The following is an 8842-nucleotide window of genomic DNA, read 5'->3' on the forward strand; positions in this document are numbered from 1 at the left end:
TCCCCGACGGGCACCGGCGCAATTGGGACCGAAGCATTACCGTGCCTGTACCTAATTAGGCGCGCCTGGAACAGGCCAAATTCCAGCAACAGTTGCGGTAAGCACGGCGAGTGTTACTACCGCCGGCCAGATAACCAGGATATCTGCTTACAGTACCTCTGCTACCAGACAACTGCCTAAACCTACGGCCTATTCCACAGGATTGTAAAAGTAGGGATGTTTCTAAAATATGCATTTACTTCAATATCAAAACAGCTACGGTAAAAATAAAAAGACGTGCATCATCCCGGACATAATGCCACACCACATGCGAAATTACACAGAAATGCGACGTACGGAAGAATGCGTTTTTGGCTGCGAACATCTTCCAAAAAACTTGGCATCTTAACTTGGCTCTCTTAACCATGGGCAAAAACATCTGGAACCACTTATAAAAACCACCCCGTATCTGCATGAACTTTTTCCCACTCCACTGCTATTCCAAACAACGCGTTTTTCTGGACCATTCCAATTCGCCTCGTAATTGTAGGGGTGCGTCTGCGATATTACATTGACCGCGAAAGCCGCAACGGCAAAAATACACATTCGTGCATCAACACGGGCATGCCCGCAGACGGCGTATAAAATTGCGTGCCGATTACACAAAGAGAACCCGGTGTTTTGACTGCGAACATGAAAAATCAGCCGATTACAACACTCCGTCCGGAGGTCCTGACCTCCTTCACGGAGTAACAATAGTGATAACTGTTTGTCGTATTTTTATCGATCATTACAATGCTTAAACCTTACCGTGTGGTACAAAATATATATCTAGAAAAAGGGATCTAAAGGATGATTTGGTACAAATTGTTTCTAGCATCAATTTGAAACACATCTTACGTTGGCAGCCTGGAACAGGTGCACTCCATGTTTGGTCCGCCTGACACGTCACACTAGAGGCTCCGTTCAGTCCGTATCCCTGGTCACAGGTGAACATCACCACGTCCTGGTAGGAGTTCGCTCCGGTAGGGCTCAGAGCTCCATTTTGGGGGGCCGAAAGAGTTGGACATGCCAACGCTAAAACAAAAATTATCGTAAAGAAGCTGGCTAGAACACAGAAGTAACCAGTATGTTAGTTCAGTGTTGACAATCAAAACAAGAAGCCATAGGTGACAATCCTCCGTGAAGTTTTATATATTTCAACAAAATCCCAAGCGTCAACGCCAGACCTACTGTGCAGATATTATAATTAGGCAACGGTTAATACAATGAGGGCGCGTCACAAGCATAAAACATACAAAGAGCTAAATCCATTACTGCTCCCAGGGCGTGTAAAGATACTGTGCTTCAAGTTCGAAGTTCATTTTAATTACACACACACAATCATTGCATTCACATAAAGATCGGACTATCATGGTCGTGTCTAGTAACAAAGACAGTCCCACCGTCTTACCGTGCCTGTACCTAATTAGGCGCGCCTGGAACAGGCCAATTCCAGCAACAGTTGCGGTAAGCACCGCGAGTGTTACTACCGCCGGCCAGATAACCAGGATATCTGCTTACAGAACCTCTGCTACCAGACAACTGCCTAAACCTACGGCCTATTCCACAGGATTGTAAAAGTAGGGATGTTTCTAAAATATGCATTTACTTCAATATCAAAACAGCTAACGGTAAAATAAAAGACGTGCATCATCCCGGACATAATGCCACACCACATGCGAAATTACACAGAAATGCGACGTACGGAAGAATGCGTTTTGGCTGCGAACATCTTCCAAAAAACTTGGCATCTCTTAAGCATGGGCAAAAACATCTGGAACCACTTATCAAAACCACCCCGTATCTGCATGAAGTTCCACCCCCCCCCACTGCTATTCCAAACAACGCGTTTTTCTGGACCATTTCAATTCGCCTCGTAATTGTAGGGGTGCGTCTGCAATATTACATTGACCGCGAAAGCAGCAACGGCAAAAATACACATTCGTGCATCAACACGGGCATGCCCGCAGACGGCGTATAAAATTGCGTGCCGATACACAAAGAGAACCCAGTGTTTTGACTGCAAACATGAAAAATCAGCCGATCACAACACTCCGTCCGGAGGTCCTGACCTCCTTCACGGAGTAACAACTATTGGACGTTTTGAATACATTGTGTTCAAAGACAAAACCTTTTCTGAAAGCCTATGCACGCACCTCTACATGTTGGAACAGGTTCGCTCCATGTTTGGTCCGCCTGGCACGTCACACTAGAGGCTCCGTTCAGTCCGTATCCCTGGTCACAGGTGAACGTCACCACGTCCTGGTAGGAGTTCGCTCCGGTAGGACTCAGAGCTCCATTTGGTGGTTGGGTCAGCGTCGGACAATCGCGGGCTAAAACGAAGGTATAAATTTAATACGGAACAATTTGAACAAGATTAGACCAATTGATGTCTTACAGATGGTTTCCCTTTTTTCACGGAAGAATAAAGGTACTCACGTTGACAAGCTGGAACAGGTGCACTCCATGTTTGGTCCGCCTGGCACGTCGTACTAGAAGCTCCGTCCAATTCATATCCCTGGTCACAGGTGAACGTCACCACGTCCTGGTAGGAGTTCGCTCCAACTGGACTCAGAGCTCCATTTACTGGAGCCGTCAGAGTCGGGCACTGCCCCGCTAAAAAAGATTCAGTTATTTTTATTTTATTTTTTATTCCAACATGTAATCACCAGACGTGGTGACGGCACACTAAAGTTTTTCAACTTATATTAATGCCACCACCAACACGGGACAAATACATGACAGGACAGTACTCATTTACACCTGAGCTAAGTGAGGACAGTCGTATTAAATGCCTTTCCCAAGGGCACAAGATCGGTGGCATGTCAGGACAGGACAGTACTCATTTACACCTGAGCTAAGTGAGGACAGTCGTATTAAATGCCTTTCCCAAGGGCACAAGATCGGTGGCATGTCAGGACTTGAACCCGGGACTCAGTTCCGAGTCGCGCACTCTGCCACTACGCCACACGACCCCACGAAAAAGATTCAGTTACAAACCCATGACGATTTATATGGAATGTTTAGATACCCCTCGGTCCAATCTCTGACGGCAAATTGCTTTTCGCCTTATTCAGACATTTGAAAAATGTACGCATGTCATCTCTCAAATTTACGGTTGATATATGAAACTCATCTTACGCTGGCATGTTGGAACAGGCGCACTCCATGTTTGGTCCACCTGGCACGTCACACTGGAGGCTCCGTTCAGTCCGTATCCCTGGTCACAGGTGAACGTCACCACGTCCTGGTAGGAGTTCGCTCCGGTAGGGCTCAGAGCTCCATTTGCTGGGGCCGTCAGAGTCGGGCATGGCAACGCTGAAATCAAGAGGCATTGTAAAGATGATATCAAGAATAAAATTTAATCTGTTTATTGATGTAATTAAAAGCCAAACACGTATTGAATATTCAGTATGCATTGTATCTAAAGATAATTCGTATCTTTAAATCAGCCACTTACATTGGAAACTTTATTGACACAACAGATGTACAGCGACTTTCGTAAGGTCCTTAACTACATATAAACGAGGGTACAACAAAATTGACATACCTCTGCATGTTGGAATCGGCTCGCTCCATGTTTGGTCCGCCTGACAAGTCACTCTAGAGGCTCCGTCTAGCTCGTACCCCTGTGTACAGGTGAACGTCACCACATCCTGGTAGGAGTTCGCTCCGGTTGGACTCAGAGCTCCATTTACTGGAGCCGTCAGAGTCGGGCACTGCCCAGCTAAAACGATGGTTGAACTTCAGTCATGAATCGTTTGACAATCTGCTTTAGTATGTTTAGATACCCCACACGATCTCTTTCAGTTAAATGAATATTTTCCTACTTTTCGAACATTTGATAAATGCGAGATTGTAATATCAAAGAAAGATGTATAGAGTTAAATTTTATAAAAATTTCTTTATAACAAATATATTATACATCTTACGCTGGCATGTTGGAATTGGGGCACTCCATGTTTGGTCCGCCTGGCACGTCACACTAGAGGCTCCGTTCAGTCCGTATCCCTGGTCACAGGTGAACGTCACTACGTCCTGGTAGGAGTTCGCTCCGGCAGGACTCAGAGCTCCATTTACTGGGGCCGTCAGAGCCGGACATGGCAACGCTAAAACCAAGAGGCATTGTGAAAAGGATGTCCAGAATACTATATTACCAGGTAACTAATTTATTACCCCATGATTAAAAGTAAAAACATGTACACTGTCTACAGTTTGTATGGGACATTTTTTAAAGGCATTTCTTTCAAAGAGTTTTCTTAAACCTATGTAAGTACCTCTGCATGTTGGAACCGGTTCACTCCATGTTCGGTCTGCCTGGCACGTTGTACTAGTTGCTCCGTCTATTCCATATCCCTGGTCGCAGGTGAACGTCACCACGTCCTGGTAGGAAGTTGCTCCCTCAGGGCTCAAAGCTCCATTTGTTGGGGCCCTCAGAGTTGGACATTGTCCGGCTAAAGCGATGAGAAAAGTTTTGCCACGAACTCTTTCTTAAAATGATGCATTAATGGTATGCTCTTTAGACACTGAAATTTACCTCCTCCAGCTAATGACATAAGAAATATTCGCTCTTGTAATAATAATATGCTACAATGAACTTACATATGTATCAAAAGAGATTTGCTATACGTTTGTTTAAAATACCAAATTAAAACGTATCATACGCTGGCATGTTGGAACAGGAGCACTCCATGTTTGGTCCGCCTGACACGTCACACTGGAGGCTCCGTTCAGTCCGTATCCCTGGTCACAGGTGAACGTCACCACGTCCTGGTAGGAGTTCGCCCCGGCAGGACTCAGAGCTCCATTTACAGGGACCGTCAGAGTTGGACATGGCAACGCTAAAGCCAAGCAACATAGTGAGGAGGATGTCCAGAATACACCGATACCGGTTTATTGCACCGTACTTGAAATCAAAGCAAATATTTGACCTTTTTATGCGCTTTATTCAAATGTAAACATTCTTTCAAAACGTATTAGGTACGTACGTCTACATGTTGGAACCGGTTGACTCCAAGTTTGGTCCACCTGGCACGTGGTACTGGAGGCTCCATCCAGTCCGTATCCCTGGTCACAGGTGAACGTAACCACGTCCTGATAGGAGTTCGCTCCGGCAGGATTTAGAGCTCCATTAGGTAGTTGGGAGAGCGTCGGACATTCCCGGGCTAAAACAGTGATTTAAGTTAAGTCATCAACCATTATTATGAAATGCATGTTGTAAAAAAAAAGGTTCCATACAACGCCAAAGACTGTTGGTCTTTTTTATTCAAATGTTTCAATGATTCACACTTGCCATGAACTATAGCTTGTGCCTCTGATGTAGGAAGAAAGAATTAATAGACATTGCTTTACAATATCAATTTCAAACATATCTTATTTTTCTTACGTTGGCAGGTTGGTATGGGCGCACTCCATGTTTGGTCCACCTGGCAGGTCACACTAGAGGCTCCGTTCAGATCATATCCCTGGTCACAGGTGAACGTCACCACGTCCTGGTAAGAGTTCGCTCCAGCAAGAGTCAGGGCTCCATTTACTGGGGCCGTCAAACTAGGGCACTGACCGGCTAAAATGATGATAAACCTTGGTTATACACCGATCATGAATCTAATATTGTATGTTTTAGATGCTCCAAACAACCTCTTACAGCCAGAAGTAGACATTGGATAACAATAATAATGTTTTAACCCATCTTACGTTGGCATGTTGGAACAGGTGCACTCCATGTTTGGTCCGCCTGACACGTCACACTAGAGGCTCCGTTCAGTCCGTATCCCTGGTTACAGGTGAACGTCACTACGTCCTGGTAGGAGTTCGCTCCGACAGGACTCAGAGCTCCATTTACTGGAGCCGTCAGAGTCGGACATGGCAACGCTAGAACCAAGGAAAATTTTGAAATGGGTAAAAAGTACTTTTTTGTATTACATTGTTAAAAATTCAAACAATTACTTTGCATTTGACATACACTGTACTACATTTAAAGGCACAACATCATCTAAAAAAGCAAGACCGTACCTCTGCATGTTGGAACCGGTTCGCTCCATGTTTGATCTGATTGACACGTCACACTAGAGGCACCATCCAGTCTGTAACCCTGATTACAGGTGAACGTCACCACGTCCTGGTAGGAGTTCGCTCCGGCAGGACTCAGAGCACCGTTTGTTGGGGCCGTCAGAGTTGGGCATGGCAATGCTAAAACCAAGAAACATCGTATAAAGGATGTCCAATTCAACAAGAGGATTACCGTATATGTTAATTAAAATACTGCGTATTTAACATGTTTAATATATTTTTCTTGTTCTTACTCAGGAATGTTTAATTGTTCTTACTCAGGAATATCAATAAGTTAAATCGTTATTCTTTTGTATTTTTGCACTATTGTCTTTTCGTCTTGCATGTCTTGGCAAGCTAAATTGGCCGGTTGGAATCCCGCTGTTGGCATTATTTTAATTTCCCTTTTAACAATGCCGAAATGCCAGCTTTTTAAAAAGCTCTTCCGACTTGGCGTTCCCTTCATAGTTCTTTTTTTCAGACCGGGTCTGCTTTTTTAACAGCTTTTCTTGTTTAAGTACGTACGTCTGCATGTTGGAACAGGTTCGCTCCATGTTTGGTCCACCTGGCACGTGGTACTGGAGGCACCGTCTAGTCCGTATCCCTGGTCACAGGTGAACGTCACCACGTCCTGGTAGGAGTTCGCTCCAGTAGGGCTCAGAGCACCGTTTGCTGGGGCCGTCAGAGTTGGACATTGTCTGGCTAAAAAGATGCAAACACGTTCGTTATCATGAGCTCCTGACAAAAAATTGTTCCATACGGTATGTTCTTTATATATCCGAAATGCAGAAACGATCTCCCACAGCCATCAGCTATTTGTCTGTTCTTCGGTACATCTCATGCAGTATACGGTAGAAGTGAACAATGTAAACTTTGATAGATGTTGGTTTAACATATGAGTTTCAAATATTACGTTGGCATGTTGGAACAGGGGCACTCCATGTTTGGTCCGCCTGACACGTCACACTAGAGGCTCCGTTCAGTCCGTATCCCTGGTCACAGGTGAACGTCACCACGTCCTGGTAGGAGTTCGCTCCGGCAGGACTCAGAGCTCCATTTGCTGGGGCCGTCAGTGTAGGGCATTGTCTGGCTAAAAAGATACAAATATTAAACCTACTTTAAAAACGTTACAAACTCGGGCCGTCAAATTCGGACACGGCAACGCTGAAACCTACTTAGATGCATTGTAAGGAGAATGTTCAAAATACGACATTTGGTAAGTCCTGATAGATAAATGACAAAAACAATATATTACTAGTGATTACCTCTTAATTGTTAGTGAAACAATTATTTGAAATCATTTATTAATTATTTCCATCGGCTAAACCTTCTTTTAAGACAGGGGTACTTACGTTGGCATGTTGGAACAGGCGCACTCCATGTTTGGTCCGCCTGGCACGTCACACTAGACGCTCCGTTCAGTCCGTATCCCTGGTCACAGGTGAACGTCACCACGTCCTGGTAGGAGTTCGCTGCGGCAGGACTCAGAGCTCCATTTACTGGGGCCGTCAGAGTCGGGCATGGCAACGCTAAAACCAAAAAACACGGTAAGAAGGATGTCCAAAACGCAATATGTGGTAAATCGTGATGAATAAATGAATAGAAATATTACTAATTTACTCCTAATTAGTACAGATTTATGCATTGATTTAATTGGGAAATGCTGTTGTAAAACCTGGGTACATACGTTGACAGGTTGGAACAGGCGCACTCCATGTTTGGTCCACCTGGCACGTCACACTAGAGGCTCCGTTCAGTCCGTATCCCTGGTCACAGGTGAACGTCACCACGTCCTGGTAGGAGTTCGCTCCGGCAGGACTCAGAGCTCCATTTGCTGGAGCCGTCAGAGTCGGGCATGGCAACGCTGAAACCAAGAAACATTGGAAGGAGGACGTCCAAAATAAAATGTGTCAAATCTCAATAGATAAATGAAAACAACATCGACACACTACACGTAATTACCTCTTAATTGTTAATGTAACAATTATGTGAGATAAATTATTCGTTGTTTTAAACGGCAAAACCTTCTTTTAAAACTGAGGTACTTACGTTGGCAAGTTGGAATAGGAGCACTCCATGTTTGGTCAGCCTGACACGTCACACTAGAGGCTCCGTTCAGTCCGTATCCCTGGTCACAGGTGAACGTCACCACGTCCTGGTAGGAGTTCGCTCCGGTAGGATTCAGAGCTCCATTTACTGGATCCGTCAGTGTTTGGCATTGTCTAGCTGAAAAGATAGAAAAACGTATGTTAGTAACTCAGTAAGAATTTCATACAGCATGTTTTACATAGTTTTCCAATCTCCTACACATACAGGATATGGCTATTTTATTTTTGAAACATCTTTTAAGATACGCACTTGTGATTTGATACAATGTTCCATGTCAACGTAAAGACAAAGATTTCATAGATATTCGTTAACAACATCCATTTTTAAAACCCATCATACGTTGGCATGATGGAATTGGTGCACTCCATGTTTGGTCCGCCTGGCACGTCACACTAGAGGCTCCGTTCAGTCCGTATCCCTGGTCACAGGTGAACGTCACCACGTCCTGGTAGGAGTTCGCTCCGGCAGGACTTAGAGCTCCATTTGCTGGAGCCGTCAGAGCCGGACATGGCAAAGCTATAAACAAAAAATATTGTGATGAGGATGTCAATACAATGTGTGGTTAATCTCGATAGATAGATAAAACTATGTTACTCATTACACAAAATCATATCCAGTTGCTTAAGTAACTGTTTTTGGCGTATCTTATTACCTGATGTCTAAC

The 8842-nt window shown here is 44.5% G+C and overlaps 1 protein-coding gene across 1 annotated transcript in view; it reads right to left on the reverse strand.

Moving 5' to 3' along the window:
- Window positions 1-8842, reverse strand: part of LOC109471797 (sushi, von Willebrand factor type A, EGF and pentraxin domain-containing protein 1-like) — a 36428-nt gene that overhangs the window by 15712 nt on the left and 11874 nt on the right. The gene's annotated exons all lie outside the window — the stretch shown is intronic.

This window comes from Branchiostoma belcheri, unplaced genomic scaffold (assembly GCF_001625305.1).
Source record: "Branchiostoma belcheri isolate BF01 breed outbred unplaced genomic scaffold, Haploidv18h27 scaffold26, whole genome shotgun sequence".
In the NCBI taxonomy this organism is placed as follows: Eukaryota; Metazoa; Chordata; class Leptocardii; order Amphioxiformes; family Branchiostomatidae; genus Branchiostoma; species Branchiostoma belcheri.